The sequence below is a fragment of the Sarcophilus harrisii genome, chromosome 2, assembly GCF_902635505.1.
Source record: "Sarcophilus harrisii chromosome 2, mSarHar1.11, whole genome shotgun sequence".
Lineage (NCBI taxonomy): Eukaryota > Metazoa > Chordata > Mammalia > Dasyuromorphia > Dasyuridae > Sarcophilus > Sarcophilus harrisii.
The window spans coordinates 150,874,448-150,901,727 of record NC_045427.1 but is presented as its reverse complement, the minus strand read 5'-3'; the positions used below and the strand labels follow the sequence as shown (position 1 = coordinate 150,901,727).

Sequence of the window (27,280 nt, the reverse complement as noted above, 5' to 3'; positions counted from 1 at the left end):
CTTGCTACTGAGACTCTCTGTTCTTTGTAAATTCTATTCTGAAATGTTTCTATGTAGTTTGACCCATCTCCCCAGGACTTGTATTGGAACTTGAGGGAAAATCATGCAGAAATAAATACTGTGAAGTCAACCATATCTTCACTATAATTATAGGGCCCAAACTTTCAGAAATAGGATTAAGGTTTTTGATTGATCTTTTATAGTAGTGCAGACTTTATTTTCTTTCTTCAATTTCAAGTCCAGAAAGAGTAGAAAACACATCAGAGGAAAGAAAGACTCAGTTTTGATTTAGGAATAGATGTGAGATCTGCTTTTCCACTCTATTATGAAAGGAATATGAGATAGGTAAGAATAGCCTTTGTTTACATAGGAAAAATATATAAGAAGTATGGGAGATGAAGGGAAACTCACATACCAAAAAGACAATTTTGGAAGCCAATAATATGGCTAAACTTATATAGTAGGAAGATTTTTATTGGCAATTGGAGTGGGAGACACTTAAAGCTAGTAGTTTCAGTAGATTCTTAATTGAAATAGTTTGAGTAAGGAGTGATAAAGACATAGAATAGCAGCTGTGTGACTAGAGAAAAAAGAGTAAAGGAAGAAATTGCAAGATATAGTAACAGTTTGGAATATTTCAACTGAACAAAACTAAGGAATCAGCTATGACTGGAAGGATGATGATTCCCTTGGCAATAGTAGAGTAGTGTTAAGAAGAGTAGGTTTTTTTGGGGGGAAGATAATGTTCTTTTGGACATAATGAGATTAAGATATCTACAGGATACACAGTTTGAAATGACCAGTAGATAGTTAGTGATATGGAATTGGATCTCATAAGACAGTCTGAGCCTGAATATATATCTCTGAGATTATTTGTATAGAATTACTTGAATGAGATCTACTGAGATCACCAAGTAAGAGAATATGCAGAAGAGGTCCCAGGATAGAGTCAATCAATCAACAGGCATTTGGGGGACACCCATAATTAGTGAGCAGTACATAGAAGAAAATCTAGCAAAGGAGACAGAATGAAAAGTTAGATGGATAGTAGGTAGGAAGAGAATCCAAATGTAAAATTATACATCCTTATCAATCTAACATTTCCATATTTATTTGAATGTGAATTCTGTTGAATATGAAGTGAGGTGTTCTCTCTCTCTCTCTCTCTCTCTCTCTCTCTCTCTCTCTCTCTCTCTCTCTCTCTTCCCCTCTCCAACAGATTCCTGCATTTGTAGATTTGGCAATTATATCTATACCTCTATCCAAAACATTGATAAAACTATTGAATGGTACAGGAATAAAAACAGATTTCTGGGGGCCTCCACTAGAGACCTTCCTCTTAGACAATATTGTCAAGATATTATTGCATTGGTGTTCAGTAGCATCCAAAATCAGTATGTTATCTTCTAATAGATTATCAATCTGTCTTATGATAGATATATAGATTTACCACAGTTTTCTATCTTTAAAAAATAAAAAGAAAACCTCTTAATGTACTGCTGAGTTAATACCCAGGGAGCTGAATACAAGAGCATGTCCAGATTTGTACTAACCATTGGATGGTTCATATGTCCTCAGCCAAAACTGCAACTTAACTAAATTGTGCTATTATATACAAATCAAAAATAACAAAGATGACTTTCTGAGATATGTAATCAGATCTCTCTGATAAAGAAATACATTTATATCCCTTTCGTTCCCCCAAAACAGTACATTTTCTCCATGAATAGTACCTAACGTATTAGATAGCAGTATTAGATAAATAGTAGTGTAAAGGTAATGTAATGAATTTTTAAAAAGTAGAAAGACTAAGTTCTTTATCCATGATCACAAATAAAAATAACTTGTAGGTATAAAATCAATTGCTGTCTTGAAATCATGCATTTCTAAAAAAAAAATTCCTTTTTTTTTTTTTTTTTTTTTTTAAATTTAATAGCCTTTTATTTACAGGATATATACATGGGTAACTTTACAGCATTAACAATTGCCAAACCTCTTGTTCCAATAAAAAAATTCTTTTTAATTTATGGAATAAAACAAGCATTTTCATAACATAGTATAATTTATTTATTTGTTTTTTGCTGAGGCAATTGGGGTTAAGTGACTTGCCCAGGATCACACTGCTAGGAAGTATTAAGTATCTGAGACCAGATATGAACTCAAGTTCAGATAGAGCTGGTGCTCTATCTACTGTGCCAGCTAGCTGCCCCTACATAGTGTAATTTTAAAATATGATTGTATATATGAAACTGCAAATCTACTATGCACAACTTGCTATTCCTTTCAAATATACATTGTCATGAAAATTTCTTTTCTTTCCCTCCGACTCTAGAGATGGCTGTCAACAGACACAGATAAATTATTCTATACATACTTCTATTTATTAATTCTTTTTCTGGATACATATAGCATCTTTCTCCATATGTCCTTTATGCTTTTGCTCAGTTTACCATGTTGCCTGTGATTGTGTTTTCTAGAAGTCTTAGACAGCTTTTGCTTATTTTCCCTTTCATGAGGAATTTCTGAGTAGCTGTCCTTTCTTACTCTATTAGATACTTTTCTGTATTGTTTTTCCCCTTTGTTATCAATTTATCTTTATAGCCCTTTCCATGATGTAGTTTTTCTATCTTTTTTTTTTTTTTCTGTTTGCAAGTATTCTTTTACTCTCCTTGAACTATTGCTTGCTATTTTGTGATAATAGGAGGGGTTTATACTTAGGTCTGACTTTTCACTTAGCCATCTTGCTTTGCTTGTAGTTTCTTTCATATTTCCTATTTTTGTTGTGTGGCCCCCTCTCCCCTCCTCATTTAGTTATTTAGTTAGTTATAAAATTTTTTAGGGATACTTGGTGGCGTAAGTGTTTATTCTCAACCTCTCTCTTGCCTTCTTCACAGATCATATTAGGCTCCTGACCTTCCTCGTTCAGTCACCTGTTTCTCTAGAATAGTAAATAATCTCTCTCTCTGGTAAGGGTGGAAGTGAGAGTTTGGGTCACTGACCAGAAGAAACTGAGAGGAAACATAGATATTGTAACCATGTGGTGTCTAGAGTTTGAGCCCTGAGAAGCAGACAGAGAGGGAGAAGTAGTAAGGAGTTGCAGGCCCCTGATGCAGCTTTTTATTAGCTATTGTTTTTTTTTCCTCCACAGAAATTTCTTTGTGGGGAAATATTTCCTTTTTTAATCTTTCTTTTGTCGTAGTTTTATCACATTATTTGTCACACTTCCTCAAGTTTAGGAAGTATAATATCTATGAAAACTGAAAGTTCACCTTATTTATTGATTATCCCTTATAGTTTATAAAAATAATATATGTGGATATGATTTTAAATTTTAGATAGCCTACAGCAGTGGTTCTCAAAGTGTGGTGCTGTGAATCCTGAAGGGTCTCTGAAATCTTTCAGAGGGTCTACAAATTCAAAATTAGTTTTTTTTCTATTTATGATAAATATCTATTATGTAACCCATATAAACAAAAACTCTTTGGACATATTCTCAATAGTTGTTAATACCATAAAGATACTGAGAAAAAGAGTTTGAGAACCACTGGGCCCTACACTATTAAGGATAGAGAGAATGGAGTAGTTCATAGAGAGGTAGACTCTATAATTGTGCCAAGTAAGACTCATTAAAACTGTGGAATAGGTATGTGACCTGGATCTGTGATGTCTTTGGTTTAGGGAACTCATGAATGAGGACTACCAATACAAGTTGGCACCTTGTCTTCAGCTCAGTTTTAGAGTTGATCAAAACATATAGAGGTTAATTGACATGTCTAAGGTCACACAGTCAACCAATAATTCTTAGCCTCAGTTTCCTCATCTGTAAAGTAGGAATAATAATAGTACCTTCCTCCCAGGATGTTGTGAGAATCCAGATGAGTTAGTTTTTGTAAAGTGCTTAGCATAGTATCTGACATCAAAGTAGGTGCTATATAAATGCTAACTATGATTATTATTGGTGTTATTACAGCTATAGAGAATCCAGAGCAAAGGCGCAGAGAGGAAATTTAACTTAATAGAATGTTTTAGTGCATATCTATTTCTTCTAGCAAGAGCTTTGTAGTTCTTTTAAATGTTGCCTATTGCTGAAGTTAAAGACAAATCAGGAAGGAGTCTTGATAAATTCTTGCAGTTTGTCTGGCTTGAATTTTTCCAAGTTGAGTGCTACTGATGAGAACAAAAGCTTTTGATCTTTGGCAACATGAATGGTAGGAGGACTTTTTGGCAGTTTTGTATGGTTGAGAAATATCAGAGATGTATATATAGTTGAGATGAACTGATGCCTATTTTTTACTCATCCTTATAAAACAATGTTGCAAAAGTAGTAGGGATTCTGGCTATACCTTCAATGTTTTTTATATGGTGTTACTTCTGGCAAAAGAATTGCTTGGTAGCTTTTGAAAGTTCTTTTATCAGCAAGCTAAAAAAATAGGGGATTCATGTGTTTGTTGCTCCAATTTCATTGTGTATTATTATGTCTTTCTGTAAATAAACAATACCTATTGTTAGTTTAGTATCTTTGTGTATTCTAAAGTGACCTGAATGATAAAAATTTCTCTGCATATGCTAGGTATCGCAAGAGAAACCTATGATCATTGGTCATTTCTGACCAAGCTGATTGGAGGAGAAAACGGAAGACTGAGTCATAATGTAATTGCACTGACATTTCCTTAGCATATTTATAGGGAGCTTTAAAGTTGTAGCTATCCCCAAACAACCATGTGAGCTAGTTACTATAGTATTAGGATCTTTTTGGAAATGAGGAAATTCAGATTCCAAGAAATGAAGCGACTTGCCCATGGCCACATATCTAGTTAATGATAGAGGTCTTTTCTGATAAGAAGTCAAGAGTTCCATGTGTTAAACTGCCATTAAACAATGGCACAAAGTCGTTTAGCTGAAAGAAGTAGTCCCCCCAGTAGGGTTAGTTGCTCTGACATTGAACAGGAATTACAGGATATAGAGCCCATGGGACATTGAGAAGGATGTGTGGGAAGATTTGGCTTCCAATCAAGTCAACATGCATTAATAAATGACTCCTCTTGTGCCAGACAATGTGATAAACACAGGACCTACAAAGAAAGGCAGAAACAGTCCCTGCCCATAGGAGGACAAAGTGAAAACAGCTCCAAAACTATACATACAGACAACTACACATGCGGGTTAAATCGGAGATTTCAGAGGGAAGACACTGGCTTTAAGGTAGAACAGAAAGGCCTCCCCCATCTTCTGCAGAAGGTGGAATTTTACCTGAGACTTGAAGGAAGCCAGGGAATAGAAATGGAGAAGGAGAAGATGCTAGATGTGGAGGTTTCATGAAAATGCATAGAGCCAAAGGTGGAGGAACAACAAGGAGAGCAGCATCCCTGCATCTCCGAGTATATGATGGGGAACCCAGTGTAAGTAATAAGAAGACTGGAAGGATCTTATGGCTCCCAGGTGCAAGGTCTTCCCCTATTCACTATAGTAATAGTCTGAGGGGATTGTGTTAGGAGAAGGATTTGAATCCAGATCTTCCTGACTTCAAAGCCAAGTAACTAAGGTCTTATAGATTTAGAATCACTCCACTTATTGGCCAGTTTTTGGCTTTTATTTTTTTAAAATTATAGCTTTTTATTGACAGAACATATTCATGGGTAATTTTTTACAATGTTGTCCCTTGCACTCACTTCTGTTCCAATTTTTCCCTTCCCTCCCTCCACCCCTTCCCCTAGATGGCAAGCAGTCCTATACATGTTAAATATATTATAGTATATCCTAGATACAATGTATGTGTGCAGATCCGTACAGTTCTCTTGTTGCACATAGCTTTTATTTTTGATCTGAACCTGTAATTTCATTAATTTGGGGAATTCTATCTTGCATGCCACTTGGCAACTCAACAGTTGCCTAGAGTAGCTGCCTAAGATTCAGTAGCAAGATGTACCACAGATAAAACTTGAATCTAGGTCTGTAAATCATGCTCTTTGTCTATTACACAATATATTCAATTAATTACTGGGAACAAAATGATCAGTAATGTTTATTTTTCTATAGATTGTGCCTAGGACTAGTGAGTCTGACTAGTGCTATTTATGTGATTTCATAGATTAAATTTTTTGGTTTATTCGTCTTCAAGCCTAAGACCTTCCAAAACCACTGAAATTATTATTACCTAATATTTTTAGAAGCATCTCTAACTAAATTTTCCCACTATAACAGAGTTTATCCCACTTGTTCAGTTTTGAGAAATTTACTTTTTAGCCAATCTGCTCTTTGAGCAGATCTCAGGGAAATGGATTGTACGTGTCTTTTTAATCATTTTAAAATGAATTGTAGCCTGAAAAGGCCCTTAAAGATAGTATAGCACTGTGAGTGAGGAAAAGGAATGAAATAATTTCCCCAAGTCACATAGCTAGCTAGCTCATTATTATGTATCACTTGCTTCATTTTATGAAATTGATAAGCTTAAAAGGTTTGGATTTTTTTTTTTGTCACCAGAAAGCCATGAAAACCAAAAGATCCCTCATGACTATATCCAGCAAGTTCACTGGAGGAATCACCATTGTTATCTAGTTACACAATGTGTCTTTTTGGAAATAAGGAGAAAGTGGAAGAAAGTAGGAAAGAAAAAAAATGAATGGGAAAGAAAATGTACAAATAGCACTATCAGTTATCCTTGAAGAAGTGTGCCCCTACTTCCCTGAGACTTGCTGTTCACACCAAGGAACTCTTGCTAAAGCTTTTCTTTCTGGGTAGTATATTTTTAGGTAAACAGATTTTCCACCATAGCTACAGGAGAAATACATTCACCCATACTCTCCTGCCATCCAGAAAAAATGTACAGAAAGAGCTAATAAAGTTATTTATTGTTCAGATAAAATATATGAATCCCCTAAAAGATCAGAGTTGTGACAGAAATAAAGGAGAAGGGAAAAAGAGAAATAGCAAAAGGAAAAGAGAGAAGGAATGAAGGAGGGAAACAGATACTAAGTAAATAGGTACTTTTTGCCAAAAAGCAAAAAATGTGGATTTTTGTCCATTACTTACTTTTATTCTATAATGTAAATATCCTGATAATAGATTCTGTTCTCCTCCTTTCCCCTATGGCGCTTAGCATATTTCCAGGTAATACAGTAGATTCTTTATAAGTAAATAAACTGAAATGAATTGAATTACCATCATTCCACTTAGTTTCCATAGGACTTCTTTTTATCATATATTTTTATGTTGACAGTATATTTATTAGAGGATAGTCCCAATTAAAAAAAAAAAGTGTCCTTTTTACATGAGGCTGCCAATATCACAACTAGGTCTATTTCCTTTTTTTCATTATTTTCAAAGTTTTTTATTTTCAAAACATTTGCATAGATGGTTTTCAAAATTTACCCTTGCAAAACCTTGTGTTCCAAAATTTTTTCACTTTCTCTTCCCCTCACACCCACCCTAGATATCAAGTAATCCAATATATGTTAAACATGTGCAATTCTTCTGTACGTATTTCCACAGTCATCATGCTGCACAAGAAAAATCAGATCAGGGATAGTGATGCAGTAGATAGGGTACCAGTCCTGAAGTCAGGAGGAGCTGAGTTCAAATCTGGTCTCAGACACTTAGCTGTGTGACCGTAGGCAAGTCACTTAACCTCAAATGCCTCAGCAAAAAAAAACAAGAAAGAAGAAAAATGGGGGGGGGGGGGGGGGTAAGGGAAGTCAGATCAAAAAGGAAAAAAATGAAAAAGAAAACAAAATACAAGCAAATAACAACAAAAAAAGTGAAAATACTGTGTTGTCTCATGTCTCACTCAGTCCCCACAGTCCTTTCTCTGGATGCATATGGTTCTCTCCATCACAAAATACTAAATCTATTTTCAAAGATGAGCAGGGGAAAAGGAAAAGAACCTATTATGTTCTAAAATATTTATAATAGCTTTCTTTGTGGTGACAAAGAACTGAAAATTGCGGGAATGCCCATCAATCGGGGAACAATAGTGGTATATAATTGCCATGGAATGTTACTGTGCTGTAAGAAATGATGAACTCCATGATCTTAGAAAAACAGAGACTTGCATGAAATTATCAAGAGAAAAATGAGCAGAACATGGAGAAATATATTTTCTCTTATATTTAAGCATCTAAGTCATTTTAACTATTATAAATACCAAAATTAACTATAAAGCCTGCATGAAGAAAGACATTATCTGAATTCAGAGGAAGAACTGATAAATAGAAGTATGTATAGAATGATTTTACATATGCTTACATATTTATGTCTAATGATAGTCTTCTCTGGGGGGGAGGGAGAGAAAAAAATTACATAATAATTTTATTTTATATTTTAAAATAATAGCCAGTTATACATGACAGATTTGTGATTTCATGTACAATCATCATTTTTCTATTTTATTGTTATTTAAGTGTTTGTTTTATTTCTTAAGTTTGCAATAAAATTTAAAAATAAATGAGGCTTTGCAAAAAGAATAAATTTCAATCGTCAAACCATGTTCCTGATTTTTGGGGTCACCCTAACCATTTTTCTCTGTTTTCAATTATTCAACACTTATTTCCTTCCTTGACTTAAAACTACTGAGACTAAGATCAGAAGTATTCCAATCTCCTTTATCTATCAACTTTTTGATTACTTATTCTATATTTTTCCCAAAACAGAAGGCCAAATCTTCTTACAAATCTTTCTCCATGTCCCTTTGGGCTCTTTATCCTCCTGTGGTATATATTTAGTTGGAGAGATAGTGTGTTTCTTTCTTGCTTTCAATGAAAATAGGTAATTTCATATTGCCAATAGTAGGTATATATAATAATCTTATATTTCAGCATTTACTGGTTTTCTTTTAAAGTTTTCTTTTATCCAAGTTAGAGTCTAATTTCCTTTTTTGAAAACTTTTTTTGGTATCTTTTAAATTAGAGCATTATTTCTGTGAAAGGTATCATTATCTTTCTAGACTCCCTAATTTGTAGCTTCAATATTATCCTGGATTCTTCACTTTCCCTCACATGACATATCCAATTAATTGTTAATTCTTGTCAAATCTGCCATTACAACATTATGTGTTTGAATCTCATCCCTTTTCTTCACTCTTAGTCTTACAGCTTTTGCCTTAGTTCAGGCCCTCATTACCTCTAAACTAAATTATTGTAGTAGTCTCCAAATTCATTTTTTTGTTTCTGATTTCTCCAATCAATTCTATATATTGTTGCTAATTTTCCTTAAGTGCAACTATGACCATATTAATCACTGTTCATTCAACTCCACTGGATTCCTATTGCCTCTAGAATAAAATAAAAACACATCTGTTTAGCTTTTAAGGTCCCAACTAGAATAGCCCCAATGTATCTCTCCAAGATCACTGGATAGTATTCTTCCTCTCACACTCTGAGATGTAACCCAAACTATACTTCTCCTTGTTCTTTATATGTGATTTCCACCGTCCAGTTCATTGCTTTTACACCGATCCTTCCTCATGCTTGGAATGTATTTCTTCCTTAGATCTCCATTAAGGTGCATTTAAAGCACTATGGTCTCAGGAATTCTTAACTTATTCCCTGCAAATGTTAGTGCCTACCCTCCTAAAATACTTGGTATTTAACTATTATTCCTTATGTGTATTTTCTTCTCTTTATATGTGTGGTATGTTTTTATATATGTGCTTATTTCCTATATTAGAATGTAAATAGAGATTGTCTCATTCTTTGTAATTGCCTCTCAGTGACTAATAGTCCCTGACACATAGTAGATGCTTAATAAATACATATTAATTGATGATAGAGGGTGGGACTTGAAATGAAAAACCTAGATTCAAATCTCACTGCACACACTTACTTGGAATATAGTTATAGACAGGACATTTTCCTGTTCTCAACTTTAATTTCCTCTTCTGTAAAATGTGGATGATAATACTTATAATACATAACTCAGAATTGGTGTGGAGAAAGAAAGTACTTTAAAAATGTGAGTTATTATTATTGTACAGTCAGAGGCTCTCTATTGCACATAGCCTTCTCTCACAAAAAATGCCCTCGGTTCAGAGTACTCTGTGTAGCTAAATCCATTTAAAACAGTTCATAAGGCCTCCAATGTGTTTTTATTTTAGTAATTAATCGGAAGGTACAATTACTTTTTTAAGCATTTAATAAAATAATATAATAAGAAAAGTAGCATGAACTTTTATATTTGCTAACAAAGTACACCATCAATAGAAAAGTTAATCTGCATGGAGACTACATGTTAAAGTCAAATAAATAGGAGAAACATGTGGTATAGCCTCCTCACATTCAAGGGCAATGATGTCTTTGCTATCTTCACTCTCCATTGAACTGTACTTAATGCTGTCACCTCTTGGACTTCTGCTGTAGTCTTCATTTGAGTTGCTCCCTTTCAGGGTCACCTGCTGGCCTTTTTGATCCTGCTTCCTAGGATGCCATAACTAGATTGCCTCTTCTTGAAAATAGCACTTTGGTCATTTATAAAACAGCATATCCAGCTAAAAGGCCTTCTTTTATTATAGATGAGGAAATTTTAAGCAGTTAAGTGACTTGCCAAAGGTTACACATCCAATTAGAAGATTAAAACCCAGATCATCTTAATTTCTAATCTAATCCTCTTTCCATTTTACCATACTCTTCTCAACACTATATTGTCATATATGATCAAATGTAAAATTAATAGTACATATAATCTTCATTTATCTCTTTTTGAGGTCTAGAACTTTTTCTTCTAAAGGAATTACATTATTCTAATTAGAGGTTTTCCTTCTAAAACTAATAGACTAAAGAAACAGCTAATAAGTAAATGAGTTGCTGTGGAAACTTAGAATGAGTTCATCTTGGCAGTTAGCACAGTAGTATGATAAAAAATAAAGTCTATACACCAAGTCAATTTATATCACAAGATATATAGATAGGGTTTTTTAAAAATCTCTTTTAATATGTATATTATTGAAACATAAGAGCAATAGAAATGAAATTAGTAAATAAGAGCATAAATGAGAATTATGATAAGAAATTAATGAGAAATTAAGAAATAAGATCAGAAGAAATTAATTTTACCTTCTTTCTCTACCATACAATGGATAAGCTTTCAAACTATATACTTCAGTGCATGAATGGATAGATAGGACATTTTACTTTTAATTTCTTCTTTAATTTCCTCTTCTGTAAAATGTGGATGACAATACTTATAATAGATAACTCAGAATTGGTGTGGAGAAAGAATTCTGCAAAACGTACTTTTAAAAATGTGAGTTATTGCGGAGCAGATTGCAATCTATTCATACTTATTCATACCTTCTACCTATTCATATCTATTCATACCTGTGTGATTCTTCTCTCTGTCTTTCCACAAATCCTTCCTAATCCATCTACCCAATGTGTGAAAAACTTTCTGTAGGAATTTTTTCTTACACGAGTATCCGTACAATATTCAGGATTTCCATTTGTTACCCTTTGCTCTCACCCGATTTCTGGCCCACTTCCTTTACTGATCTTTGTATATTTCCTGGATGATATCCTGTACTCCATTTACACATAAGCCATCCATCACTGGAAATAAGCTTGTCTACTTTCACTCACCATATGCTTTTTTATTCCCCTTTTGAGTCACCTTCATTTTTGATCTGTTGGTGATTATGGTACTCCATGATTCATGACCATATAGTATTCACTAGGGTATATTGCTGTTTAAAAGATGAGTTTTGGAGTCATGATACAATATGTGAAGCTCTGGCTTCACAAATGCAGGATATCCATTACTTTTCAGGATTTGCTCCAGCTCATCACGCATTTGCAGTGCTTTTCCTAGACATATTTCCTAATAACTACCTCAGTGAACTTCCCCATTCAGCTGTACAATATAATCTACAATGCCAATAAGAATTTTTCACTCTTTTTTTTCTAGTATAAATTTTAGACCAATTTTAGTTTTAAAAACTATAAAGTAAAAGTTTTATTAAACTTAACAGTGAATATCAAAGTAACCATGTGAGCTTATTTATGCATTTAAAATTATTTTTTCAATATATAAATTATCATAATTTGTCTATAACTCCCTCTAGTTCATTAGAGTTTTTTGTACTTTTATTGTTTTCTCATAGTTAATGTATATATTGAATTCTTCTGCTTTTTTTAATCTTGCAATATTTTATAAACTTGTTTGTATATTTCCTTGTACTCCTTCTTATACTTAGAAGTCATCATCACATTATAATTTCATGATATTAATGTATCCCAGAGTTTGTTTTTTTTTATTTATTTTTTTATTTTTATTTTTATTTTATTAATTTTTTTATAGCCTTTTATTTACAGGATATATGCATGGGTAACTTTACAGCATTAACAATTGCTAAACCTCTTGTTCCATTTTTTCACCTCTTACCCCCCACCCCCTCCCCCAGATGGCAGGATGACCAGTAGATGTTAAGTACATTAAAATATAAATTAGATACACAAGTATACATGACCAAATCGTTTTTTGCTGTACAAAAGAATCAGACTCTGAAAAATATTGTACAATTAAGCTTTGAAGCGGATCAAAAATGCAGGTGGGCATAAATATAGGGATTGGAATTCAATGTAATGGTTTTACTCATCTCCCAGAGTTCTTTCTCTGGCGTAGCTGTTCAGTTCATTACTGCTCCATTGAAATGATTTGGTTGATCTCGTGCTGAGGATGGCCAGGTCCATCAGAACTGGTCATCATCTAGTATTGTTGTTGAAGTATATAATGATCTCCTGGTCCTGCTCATTTCACTCAGCGTCAGTTCGTGTAAGTCCCTCCAGGCCTTTCTGAAATCATCCTGTTGGTCATTTCTTTTCTTTTTTTTTTTTTTTTAACATTTGAATTTCGAATGTTTAATTATTAAAGCTTTTTATTTATTTTTTTTATTTTTTTTATTTTTATTTAATAGCCTTTTATTTACAGGATATGTACATGGGTAACTTTACAGCATTAACAATTGCCAAACCTCTTGTTCCAATTTTTCACCTTTTACCCCCCACCCTCCCTAGATGGCAGGATGACCAGTAGATGTTAAATATATTAAAATATAACTTAGATACACAATAAGTATACATGACCAAAACATTATTTTGCTGTACAAAAGAATCAGACTCTGATTATTGTACAATTAGCTTGTAAGGAAATCAAAAATGCATGTGTGCATAAATATAGGGATTGGGAATTTAATGTAATGGTTTTTAGTCATCTCCCAGAGTTATTTTTCTGGGCATAGCTAGTTCTGTTCATTACTGCTCCATTAGAAATGATTTGGTTGGTCTCGTTGCTGAGGATGGCCTGATCCATCAGAACTGGTCATCATCTAGTATTGTTGTTGAAGTATATAATGATCTCCTGGTCCTGCTCATTTCACTCAGCATCAGTTCATTAAGTCTCTCAGGCCTTTCTGAAATCATCCTGCTGATCATTTCTTACAGAACAGTAATATTCCATAATATTCATATACCACAATTTATTCAGCCATTCTCCAACTGCTGGGCATCCACTCAGTTTCCAGTTTTTAGCCACTACAAAAAGGGCTGCCACAAACATTCGTGCACATACAGGTCCCTTTCCCTTCTTTATAATCTCTTTGGGATATAATCCCAGTAGTAACACTGCTGGATCAAAGGGTATGCACAGTTTGATAACTTTTTGAGCATAGTTCCAAACTACTCTCCAAAATGGTTGGATTCATTCACAACTCCACCAACAATGCATCAATGTCCCAGTTTTCCTGCATCCCCTCCAACAATCATCATTATTTTTTCTTGTCATCTTAGCCAATCTGACAGGTGTGTAGTGGTATCTTAGAGTTGTCTTAATTTGCATTTCTCTGATTAATAATGACTTGGAGCATCTTTTCATATGACTAGAAATAGTTTCAATTTCTTCATCTGAGAATTGTCTGTTCATATCACTTGACCATTTTTCAATTGGAGAATAGGCTTGATTTTTTATAAATTAGAGTTAATTCTCTATATATTTTGGAAATGAGGCCTTTATCAGAACCTTTGACTGTAAAAATATTTTCCCAGTTTATTGCTTCCCTTCTAATCTTGTCTGCATTAGTTTTGTTTGTACAAAACTTTTCAGTTTGGTATAATCGAAATTTTCTATTTTGTGATCAGTAATGATCTCTAGTTCTTCTTTGGTCATAAAGACCTTCCCTTCCACAGGTCTGAGAGGTAAACTATCCTGTGTTCTCTAATTTATTAATAATTTCATTCTTATGCCTAGGTCATGAACCCATTTTGACCTTATCTTGTGTACGGTGTTAAGTATGGATCAATGCCTAGTTTCTGCCATATTAGTTTCCAATTTTCCACAATTTTTATCAAACAGTAAGTTCTTATCCCAAAAGCTGGGGTCTTTGGTTTGTCAAAGACTAGGTTGCTATATTTGTTGACTGTTTTATCATGAACCTAACCTATTCCACTGATCAACTAATCTATTCCTTAGCCAATACCAAATAGTTTTGGTAACTGCTGCTCTATAATATAATTTTAGATCTGGTACAGCTAAACACCTTCATTTGATTTTTTTTTCATTAATTCCCTTGAAATTCTTGACCTTTTGTTTTTCCATATGAATTTTGTTGTTATTTTTTCTAGGTCATTAAAATAGTTTTTTGGGACTCTGATTGGCATAGCGCTAAATAAATAGATTAGTTTAGGTAATATTGTCATCTTTATTATATTTGCTCGCCCTATCCAAGAGCATTTATTATTTTTCCAATTGGTTAGATCCGACTTAATTTGTGTGAAAAGTGGTCTGTAATTTTGCTCATAAAGTTTCTGATTTTCCCTTGGCAGATAGATTCCTAAATATTTTATATTATCAGTAGTTACTTTAAATGGAATTTCTCTTTGTAACTCTGACTGTTGGAGAGTTTGTTTTTTTTAAAAGCTATTTCTCTATTATTACATATTTAGGATTTTTTTCAGTTAAAAATAATATTGTTGTGAAATTTTCTAAACAAATAGCTCTTTTCTGTTTATTTTTTATAACATTTTCATTGTATCTCCCCAACTATGAAATTATCAAGTGGCCACTCTTTTTAAAATGATCAAAGATCAGTCTCATTGATCTATAAAACTCTGGAATTTGATCCATTGCCCACAAATAAGAATATCTGGAAGAATGTAGCTTCTATAATGACTCTCTCTTCTTTTTAGGATATACTGATTCGCTCCCTAGGCTACATAATTCTTGAGATCCATTAACACACAAAAAAAACCCCTCCCACAATATTTGCTGTAAAATATCTATACTTGATCCTTATTCTTGAATATATCTTTCCTTCTTGCTTTCTTATTTAACCTATCTAGAATAGAAACAACTTTTGATTGAATGCCCTTTATATACTTTGTGAAAGCATGACCTTTTCTTCTCTGGGTGCACATACCATAAGTTATTTTATTACCAAGAAAAATATCTTCTCTAAAAGACAGAATTATGTAGAAAGGAAATAACCCGTGTATCATTTTAATTGGAGTAGCCAGCAGCTATTCTCAAGTATATTATTCATGGGTGAAGACATTCACCAAAGCTGTAGAACAAATCAACACCCAGATTGATGGAAGAAATGAGTACTTATTTCATGAGGTAATATTTCTTTCATCAGCAAAGAAATAAAATTGGATTTCCACCACCACCTTCTAACTTCTTGTAAAAAGACATTATTTTGAAGAAACAGAATGATATTAATATTTTATGCAAAATCATCTATTCCATTTTTTGAAAGATTAATAATGAGAAATAGATCACAATGTACATCAGTTTCTTCAGACTTTAAAAGAGTACCAATTCATGTGTGTTGCGATCACTTGAATTCATATTACAGAATATTTAATTTAGAAATTATGAAATTTAATATAACAAAATGCTGATTGAATCAGATCTAATTTATCCTAGCCCTGATTTTTATGATCTTGTGCTAATCTTTCAAGGAATGAACTAATGAATGAATCAATCAATGAAAAAGGTTTTTCAGGATTTAATATGTACTAAACAGTGAAAAATAAAATATAAAAACAATACAGTTCTTGCTCTCAAGAAGTTTGCATTCTCCTAAGAGAATATAACACATATAGGGTATTTCACCCATGAGAAAAAAGTGAAGAAGGCTCATAATTCCTGGATTGTGACAACAAAGCAGGTGCTAATGATCTCTGATAATAGCATTTCCATTCGAACCATTTGTAATTGCCAGATACTTTACTGGTAGGAAATTTCAATTCCAGTTTTCAGTAGAAAATACACATCCAGAAGGGGTTGCCAGGTCACATGTCCATAAAGTTGATTGATTCCTAATGATGGATTTGGGAGCTGAGATAAAGGTCTGCAGGGGACAAGAGGTTGCTTCATGGTTTCGGGGTTCAAGGTTCTGGGTTGTTTTTCTTCATCAGGTTTGGTGAGAGATAGGGTAGATGACCTGGTGAGAGTGGTCACTTTCCATATATGTCTCTTTTTCCCCTGCTGCTTCAGCAGCTTTCCTGGCCTGTCAGGGACATTTGCATGGTATGGATGGCTGGCGCCCCTTCTCCATAAGAGCTGATTCCCTCAATAATGGCCCTGAGGACTGGCCTGCAAGCTGGGTTTGGTGGAGGGTGAATAGGATAGAAACACTGCTCACTTCAGTTTCCTCTTCTGCACCTGGTGAATTTTAAAATTTGTGAAATGCTGTGAGAATAAAGGTGGCATTATTAGTCATTTTACCTATTTTATGTCTTCATCAATTGTTGGTAACAGTGAAATTTTCCAAATCCATGCAAATAACCCAATCCTCAATTACCAGCAAGTATGCAGAAGTAAATCTGCTAGTACAGAGTCAACAGAATAAGTCACAGGAAATCCTAGGAGAGTCAGGAAGAGGAAGAATGCTCTTTCATTTTGAACATGCAAGAAATTATCCACATTAGAGTTTGAGGTCTTACCCCATGCCTCCAGTTCTATTCACTTTGCTCTGCTGCTGAGAGCATCCTCTGTGTCGCTTATAAAATAATGACCTATGATCTTCATATTGTGTACCATATAGTCAAATTAGGAAGCATTTATTAAGCACCTATTATATGCCAGGTATTATATATATATATATATATATATATATATATATATATATATATATATATATATACATTTATATGCTTTGGTGATTATAGTAAACATTGTGGTATATTGTATTTGACTACATTGATGTTATTTATATTAAACCAGATTTTTATTTAAGTTATCCAAGATGACTATTTGCCCCTTGATCCTTTACTCTGAACTTTCCAAAGACTGACTTATGAAAACTGTTGAGCAATAAGTGGTCTCTGAGAAGCATTTCAAAAGACATTGTAAAAGTTAAAATGTGCTATTTGATCAAGGACAATCACCATCTAGATACCCTCTTGATTTTTAGGGCAGAACAATCTACCCTCTGCTTCTCCTTTTTTTTTTTAGTTGCACAGATGACTATCAAATACTCAATTCATGGATTTATAGGGCTCCAAGCTCTTAGGAAATCTGAGAATAGGTTGCATGTGAAATGCTTTTTTCACATTATTGCTTAAAAATTCTTTGGCAATATGAAGAGACAATTTTCAGATGAAGAAATTGAAACCATTTCTAGTCATGTGAAAAAGTGCTCTAAATCACTATTAATCAGAGAAATACAAATTAAGACAATTCTTGAGATACCACTACATACCTCTCAGATTGGCTAGGATGACAGGATAATGATGTATGTTGGAAAAGATGTGGGAAAACTGGGACACTGATACATTGTTGGAGGAAGTGTGGACGGATCCAACCATTCTGGAAAACAATTTGGAACTATGCTCAAAAAGTTATCAAACTGTGCATACCCTTTGACCCATCAGTGTTTCTACTGGGCTTGTATCCCAGAGATCTTAAAGAAGGGAAAGAGACCCACATGTGCAAAAATGTTTGTGGCAGCCCTCTTTGTAGTGACCAGAAACTGGAAATTGAGTGCATGTCCATCAGTTGAGGAATGGCTGAATAAATTGTGGTATATGAATGTTATGGAATATTATTGTTCTGTAAGAAACAATCAGCAGGATGATTTCAGAAAGGCTTGGAGAGACTTACATGAACTGATGCTGAGTGAAATGAGCAGAACCAGGAAATCATTATACATAGCAACAAGATTATACTATGATCAATTCTGATGGACGTGGCCCTCTTCAACAATGAGATGATTCAGAGATTGATTCCAATGATTTTGTGGTGTAGAGAGCCATCTACACCCAGAGAGAGGATAGTGGGAACTAAGGGTGGATCACAACATAGCGTTTTCACTCTTTTTGTTGTGGTTTGCTTGAATTTTATTTTTTCTTTCGCATTTTTTTTATTTTTTGATTTGATTTTTCTTGTGCAGCAAGATAATTGTATAAATATGTATGCCTGTATTGTATTTAACATATATTTTTACCTTTCAGTCAAACAGCTAGGAAGTGTTAAGAGGCTGGATTTGAACTCAGGTTCTCCTGACTTCAAAACTAGTAATCTAGCACTATATCATGTTCCCTCTAAGAAATTTATATGAATAATTATACAAGAGATTTTTAAAAGGATGTTGGTAATCAATGAATCATAAAATATGTATAGCACAGTTACTGTATTGATACCAACAAAATGTTAAAAGACCTAGAGAAAGTCTACCAAGATATATGGGCTATGTCCCCTCTATGCGATCTTGGGAAGGATGAGCATTGCCCAGGATACACTGATATAAGGAGTGTATGCACTTTTATTAATTCAGAGCTTGATCTAGATAGAAAGAAAGAAAAGACAACTTCCCTCTTTCAACTTGAAAATCCATGCTGCATTTTATTTATCTATAAAATGAATACTTTCAACTTTATTTCAAAGTATTATTACTATCTTCTCTGTAGATTTTCTTTTGTTGCAGTTTCTCTAAAGAATGTTTTTCATGTAGGGAAATGAGATATTAGAGCATATCTCCTTAGAGAGTGAAACTCTCTAATTTAGTTTGCAGAGTAACGTTTACTGGAATAGAGCCGAGTTACTTTTGGTGCTCGTCATCTTTTTAAGTTGCAAAGATTAATATATCTCTTTCTTTCTTTTGGCAAAAGAAAATGATGTGACGTGATACTGGAGACAGCTGAATGTTTACTTTGTCCTTCAAGGCTGTTAACAACACAGTAAGTAGGGCAGTGCAGTCATTACCAAGGTGGAGCAATGGGGTCCTTAGACTAGCTCTCAAAATTTGTTGCATTGTGGGCAAACAAGCCCAATTAGCATTCTTGGCAATAAGAAAATGAAGTAACCTCAATGGCTGTTAAATTTCTTGGGCATAAGCAGAAACCACCCAGGCACTTTTGTAAAGTATAAAAGCATCTGACTGAGAAAGGGTACCAGAGTGCCAAGATTAATTCACGGGGCTGTCTGCCATGCATTTCAACTGGGATTGGCCTAATACCCAATCCCTGATTTCATTTTCCTCATTTGCCCTCTGATCTGGTCTCAATAACAAGCATCTACCCCCACTATCCTACTGCTCAGAAGAGAAGCATTATGGATCTATTGGTGAAATCTTTGAATAAGATTTGCCATCTAATGAAGAATGAAAATTTTAAAGCTTTTGAGTTATTAATCAACGTCCTATCATTGACTCAGTCAAGTATTATGAACCTTTTGATTTTTAAAATACCTTTTAATTTGCTATATTTTACCAATATGGCCCAGCTTTTGGGATTTAAATAATTCCTGAATGTAAGATCTTATTGTTGTTCAGGCATTTTGGTTATGTCCGACGCTTTGTTTTCTTAGGGTTTTCTTAGCAGAGATAGCTGAATGATTTGTCCTTCTCCGGCTTATTTTACAGGATTAAGTGACTTGCCCAAGGTCACACAACTATTATGTGACTCAGGCCACATTTGATCTCAGCAAATGGGTCTTCCTAACACCAGGCCCTATTCTGCTACTTTAGCTGCTAATGAAGTATATGGCACACATTATTTTCAAGTCTTTTTAAGGGCTTGTTTTGTCAGTGATATCATATGTGTGATATCACAGTTTTTGAAAAATTAAAATTATGGACAAACCAAAGATCAAAAGAGTGAGTTCATATTATATTTTTCTCCTCATCAAAAATGAGTTAGAATAAATATTTATTAAGCACCTACTATACTTTAGGAATTATGCTCATTGCTAGGAATACAAAGAAAGAAAAAAAACATTTCCTCAGGATCCTACGTAAGAGTGTTGTTTGAAGGAGAATAGGGGTTGATGGGAGAAGAAAGATAAGTCACAAAGATAAATTGGAAATAAACAACAGGGAAAGCATTAACATTAACATTGAATTCTAAGTCTGTCTTAGTATCAGTCATAATATCCTTCAAAACCAACTTTTGTAAGAGGTAGCCTTCTGATGATCTATTGGTGATAGAGCTTATTAATTTCTAGTCATTTATGACTTTACATTAGTTAGTATATTGCTACAAGCATATGCTCAATAAATCACGGATTCATGCAAAGTCTGGAAGTTCACATAGTTACTGGCAGCTATGTAGGAAAAGGATATCCTATTGTTTATCTTGTGTATAGCCATCTGTTTCAGAAATGCTGTTTTTTGTTTGAATTGACATTTTCTTTGTCTTGTTTTTTTATTTCAACTTTAACTTATTTTCTTGAGTAAATAAAATCAGAAACAGTTATAGATACTACCAAAGTAAGAAATGTATTCTTAGAATCTAAAAAATAAGACAATGGTCATTAAAATAATGACTATCAAGATCTTTTCACATTTAAGCATTTAGGAATTTATTAGGAATGCTCATTTAGAACAAGAAAGGAACATAAACTATTGGGATGGGGAAAAGACTCTCTTAAATTCCTCAGGATTCTAGGCAGGAGTGTTGTTTGAAGGAGAGCAGGGATTGATGGGAGAAAGACAAGTCACAAATATGGTGATGGCATTTCACCAAGGCATTGATTTTTAGAGCAGTGCCAAGAGAACCTGGACTAAATAGAGCAAAGGAGCTAAAATTATCTCAGTGTGTTGTGCTGTATAGAAGTAGGAATACAGAATAAGAGCAGAGACATATGCAAATGATGCCTTCACCCAAGTCCCAGTTGTACTCAAACTACTGGGATTTCCCCTATTGGTATTATAAATTTGTTTATACAGAGATGGGAAAAATTTGTGGGAAGAAAACAAGAAAATATCTTTTTCTTTATTAATAGGCTTAGAGGTGAATAACTTGTGTAGATTATAATGAATGTACTCGATGTTCAAATGTCTATTGAAAACCTTGATTTTTTGTAGGTGAGCTGAATATTCTAAAACATCAACTAAATCTTGATGACAGTGAGAGGGGGAAGGAGGGAAATGGAAAATAAGAAGCAAAGAGAGGAAAAGAAAAGAGAGACAAGAAGGATAGGAATGAATGCTAGCCATACCAAAGTTACTAGAAAGAGAATTCTTGAAAATGAATTTAGTTTGACTTCCCAAAGTAGTATTGGTATTCTACTTGATCCTTGGGTTATAGATAGAATTGTAAGCTCCTTGAAGATCTAGATCATCTGGCAAGTATATGAGAAAGAATGGAATGTCTTCTACAACACAAATGTCAAACACAAGGAGCCCCACAACACTCTTGAGTGCAGCCTAAACCAGAATAAAATGTAGTTTCTCTCTAGTTTTGATGTATTAGTAATTTTTGCCCATAATTGTTGTCCAGTCATTCAGTTGTATCTGACTCTTTGGGGTTTTCTTAGCAATGATATTGGGATGGTGTGCCATTTTCTTCTCCAGATCATTTTACAGAAGAGGAAATTGAGGCAAATAGTGTTAAATATTTTATCCAGGGTCACAAAGATATTAATTTTTTTTATCTGTATCAGTAAACATGTAGTTTCTTTTTTTCCTCACTTAATAGTATTTTTTTCTAATTACATGTAAAGATAATTTTCAATATTTACTTTTGTAAGATTCTGAGTTCCAGATTTTTTTCTCTCCTTCCCTTCCTTCCCTGACCCCTCCCCAAGACACCAAGTAGTCTGTTATAGGTTATACATGTACAATTGTTTTAAATAACTTTCCATATCAGTCATGTGAAAGAAAAATCAAAACAAAAGGGAAAGACCATGAGAAAGGAAAAAAGGGTGTCTATTAGAATTGTCTGGGGTCACTGCATTACTGAGAAGAGCTAAGTCTATCATAGTTGATCATCACCCAGTCTTCTTGTTACTGTGTCCAGTGTTCTCCTGGTTCTGAACACTTACTCAGCATCAGTTCTTGTAAGTCTTTCCAGGTTTTTCTGAAATCAGCCTGCTCATCATTTCTTATAGAACAAAAATATTCCATTACATTCATTTACCATAATTTATTCGGCCATTTCTCAATTAATGGATATCGACTCATTTCTAATTCCCTGCCACCATAAAAAGAGCCACTACAAACATTTTTGCATTTCTATTTGGATTTGATACTACTGTTTCTACAATATACCTGACAAGAGGTCAATGAGTTTTTACTTGAACACCACCAGTGACTGGGAACCTAGTACTTCTTAAGGCAGCCCATTGCATTTTTGCATAGACACAGTTGATTGTTGGGAATTTTTTCCTAATGTCAAACTTAAATTGCTCCCCTTTCAGTCTGTCTTTCTCCTAGTTCTGCACTTTGGGGTCAAGCAGTTAGTCAATAAACACTTATTAAGTGCTTCTTGGATGCCAAGAATTGTGCTAAGCACCAGAAATATGAAAAAGGCAAAAACAGCTCCTGCTCTCAAATAACTGATAATGGACTAAGCAGAAAAAATATGAACCCCCTTCCCCCTGGAAACCCTTCATATACTTGTAAGCAGTGGGTATCTGGTTCTGCTGTTCCCCCTCCCCATTGCCTGCCAAATCTTCCCTTCTTCAAGCCAAATTCAATCAATCTATATATGTTGTGACATAAATTCAACACCTTAACATCTTGGTTGTCTTTTGGAAAGTCTCCAGCTTGTACATATGCTTTCTAAAAGTTATTACCCATAGCTGAACTCTAATTGGGGTATGACTAGGACAGAGTGCTGCAGGCTGTCCCTTCCATATATCTGTACATCATTATCCTTTCTGTAGTATAAGTCTTGCGTTTCCTGGCTGCCATATCACACCATTAATTCATGTTGACCTTGCTGCCCACTAAACCTTGAAATATTTTTTCAAATGAACTGCTGTCTAGACAGGCCTCCCCCAACTCACACTTGTGAAGTTGGCTTTAAACAAAAAAAGACAATGTAGTTATTTCTTAAAATATTGTACTACGGAGCTTAATATTCAGAAAGGATTTATTAACAAGAATGGAATTAGGGAAATTCCTAATTCTTCAAAGCCAATGCCAGATTTTATAGCTACTTTTCAATTTATCAGCAAAAAAACCTTTGGACTTTTTTGAAAATGATCTATTTCAAACAGTAAATAAATAAGGAACAGGCTAACCTAAGAACCAAGTATATCTTTTCTTGAATCTACCATTTTTTTCTCTCTTTCCCTCCCCAATTACAAAGAGGACAAATGTAACTTTTTCCTGGCTTTCTACTCTGTTTCTGTCTTTGTAGCCTATTTTTGGTTGTCAATCACAGGAGGAAATACTCTAAATGCCAGAGCAATGCACAGGATAAGATTGACCCTTATTGCTGAAAAGAAATGAAATGTTGTTCTGAGAAAAACTTAAAGCCTCTCCCAGAGGAAACACAGGATCACAGGTCCAGAGCAAGAAGGGATCTTAACCCCTTCCCACTCTTTCATTAAAGATGAGAAAACTGAAGCATCGACTGGAATATCTAACCATGATCAGACAAGAATCACACAGTAGTAAGTTCCTGAGAGAATCCTGACTTCCAGGATAGCTAGGATAGAGCATTGAGCCTGGAGTCAGAAAAACCTGAGTTCAAACCTGGCCTAAGACACTTACTGGCTATGTGACCCTCAACAAGTTACTTAACCCTGTTTGCCTCAGTTTCCTCATCAGCAAAAAGAGCTGGAGAAGGAAATGGCAGATCGTCCAATATCTCTATCAGGAAAACCCCCAAAAAGGGTCAGAAAGAGGCAGACATGACTGAAAACAACTGAACAACAACAATCCTGACTTCCTGGGGGAAGATTCTTTATTCTTGGATACTCCAAATTCTTTCTCTTTGCAGAAAGATTTATATTCAAAGCTGTACTTTAAACCTAGAGATGATAATAGGTTCCCTAGGGAAGGCAGATGACCACAGAATAGGAGAGAGAGGTTATCTTAACTGTTTATAGATGCTGGTAGGTGGTTTTTGCAATGTTTATTGAGTTAAATAAAACATATTCTGTTCACTATTTGACCAAAATTGCTGGGAAAATTGGAAATTAGTATGGCAGAAACTAGGCATAAACCCACACCTAACACCATATACCAAAATAAGATTAAAATGGGTTCATGATCTAGACATAAAGAATGATATTATACATAAATTAGAAGAACATAGGATAGTTTACCTTTCAGAGCTGTGGAGGAGGAAGGAATTTGTGACCAGAGAAGAACTAGAACCATTATTGATCACAAAATAGATCATTTTGACTATATTAAGTTTAAAAGTTTTTGTATAACCAAAACTAATGCAGACAAGATTAGAAGGGAAGCAATAAACTGGGAAAATATTTTTACATCCAAAGGATCTGATAAAGGCCTTATTTCTAAAATATATAGAGAACTGACTCAAATTTATAATAGTTCAATCTATTCTTCAACTGATAAATGGTCAAAGGATATAAACAGACAATTTTCAGATGAAGAAATTAAAACTATGTGTAATCACATAAAAAGGTGCTTCAAATCACTATTGATCATAGAAATCCAAATTAAGACAACTCTGAGATACTATTACACACCTGTGAGATTGGGTAAGATAGCAAGAAAAGATAATGGTGAATGTTGGAGGGGATGTGGGAAAACTGGGAAACTGATGCATTGTTGGTAGAGTTGTGAATGGATCCAGCTATTCTGGAAAAAATTTGGAACTGTGCTCAGAAAGTGATCAAACTATGCATACCCTTTGATCCAGCAGTGTTTCTATGGGCTTATACCCCAAAGAGATCTTAAAGAAGGGAAAGGGACCTGTATGTGCAAAAATATTTGTGGCAGCCCTTTTTGTAGTGGCCAGAAACTGGAAACTGAATGGATGCCCATCAATTGAGGAATGGCTGAATAAATTGTGGTATATGAATGTTATGGAATATTATTGTTCTATGAGAAATGAGCAACATTTCCAGAGGCCTGGAAACACTTACATAAACTGATGCTGAGTGAAATGAGCAGGACCAGGAGATCATTATATATGACAACAACAAGACTATACAATGATCAGTTCTGATGGACATGGTTCTCTTCAGCAATGAGATGATTCAAACCAGTTCTACTTGTTCAGTGATGAAGAGAGCCATATATACCCAGAGAGGACTGTGGGAACTGAGTGTGGAACACAACATAGCATTCTTGCTCTTTATGTTATTTGCTTGCATTTTGTTTTCTTTCTCAGTTTTTCTTTTCCTTCCTTCTTGATCTGATTTTTCTTGTGCAGCAAGATAACTATATAAATATATATATATATATTATATATATATATATATATATATATATATAGGATTTAACATGTATTTCAACATATATAACATGTATTGAACTACTGCCAGATGGGGTGGGGGTGAGGGGAAGGAAGGGAAAATTTGGAACAAAAGATTTTGCAAGGGTCAATGTTGAAAAAATTACCCATGCATATGCTTTGTAAATAATTAATTAATTATTAAAAAAAAAAAAAAAAAAACATTCTGTAGTTCATGCCTTGTTAGCTTGTGTAGGTGATTTAGGAAGTAAGGGTTCTTAAACTTTCTATTTGCCATCTTTCTATTGTGCCTTTGTTCCTCACTTCCACTTCCCACCTCAGTTTCATTGGATACCGAGGTTTTTTCAGTGCATTCTACAAGAGGCATTTTACAGTTTCTTCAATTGTGCTTTTCCCCTGTGAAATCACTTTATATTTTTTCTACATATATTTTGCATATTCTTAGTTTCTTTTTTGTTCTGTATTCCCAGCACCTAGGATAGTGCCTAACATACATAATGGACACTCAGCAAAAGCTGATTGAATTGAATTACATTGAACTTTTTATTCATTAATTGATTGGTTTAGTGAAGACCTAGACTTGAACCTGAGTTCCTGTACTCCCAGGGGGCAAAAGTTATTTAGTAAACAATCCCCAATTTTGAACCCTGCTTATGTGAGCCCAGTCAAGAAAAGGCCACAGGTTAACTAGGTTTTAGGAAAAATTTTGACAGATTTTCGCAGGTTTTCTTGTGGGCAAATATAGTTTCTATAATACCATTGTTAGATGATTCCTTAAAATGATTGAATGACTATAGACACAAAGAGTAGTCATTAATTATTTGATATAGACTTGGAAGGAGGTCTTTAGTGAGGTAATTCAGTGATCAATCGTTGAGCTTTTTTGACTGAACCTTTTTTACAGATGTCAGACAAAGGCACACTCAATTGAGTTTGTAAATAGCATAAAACTGGGAGAGAAGGCTAGTGCAATTTACGATAGCATCCAAAAAGATATTGATGAACTAGAACCTAGGTTCTTAACTTGAATGCATGAACTTGTTTTTTTTAATATATTTTGATAACTATATTCCAATATAATTGGTTTCTTTTATAATGCTATTTATTACTTGTATTTAAAAACACTATTCTGAGATGGGATCCATAGATTTCACCAAACTCCCCGAGGAGTTCATAAAGAAAATAAGTAAAAAATCCCTGATCTAGAATGTTGAGCCAAAGATAATAAGATGAAATTTAGTAGGGATAAATTTAAAACCTTGCAGTTTTAGGTGGATACCTAATAATGAGTGTTTCTCAGGTTATTAAGCTGAATCAAATTGAGCCAAAAGGAACATAATAATCCCCTTCACTACTGTCTTTACTACTCTTATCAAAATGGAGATGCCTGTTAAGTCAATTGTTTTAAAAAATCTCTAGTGAAAATCTTTGGATAGAAGCAAACTCTATAAATTGCAGGATTCCAGTATGATTTAGTCCTTTGTACAGTTCTTGCATATGGAAGATATTCTAATAAATCTTTGCCAGTGATGACTATTATACATAGTAAATGTGACAGAGAAGCACATAAAAATCTAAGTAAAACAGGTTTCCAGCTAGTGTAGTCACTGTTGAGCTAATCCGAAAAAACATCAACAAGTTAACTGGGAGTTCTTAACTTTTACATTTGTCTTTAT

The 27,280-nt window shown here is 34.1% G+C and overlaps 1 protein-coding gene across 6 annotated transcripts in view; it reads left to right on the top strand.

Annotated features, from left to right (window-relative positions):
* RIN2 (Ras and Rab interactor 2) overlaps positions 1–27,280 on the top strand; it is a 214,610-nt gene that overhangs the window by 23,196 nt on the left and 164,134 nt on the right. For 4 of the 6 annotated variants that reach the window (XM_031951051.1, XM_023494867.2, XM_031951054.1 and 1 more), the window contains exon 2: positions 19,092–19,160. The exons of the other annotated variants lie outside the window; for them this stretch is intronic. The gene's annotated coding sequence lies outside the window, so the exon portion shown is untranslated. The remainder of the gene's footprint in view (positions 1–19,091; positions 19,161–27,280) is intronic. 6 annotated transcript variants of the gene reach the window in all.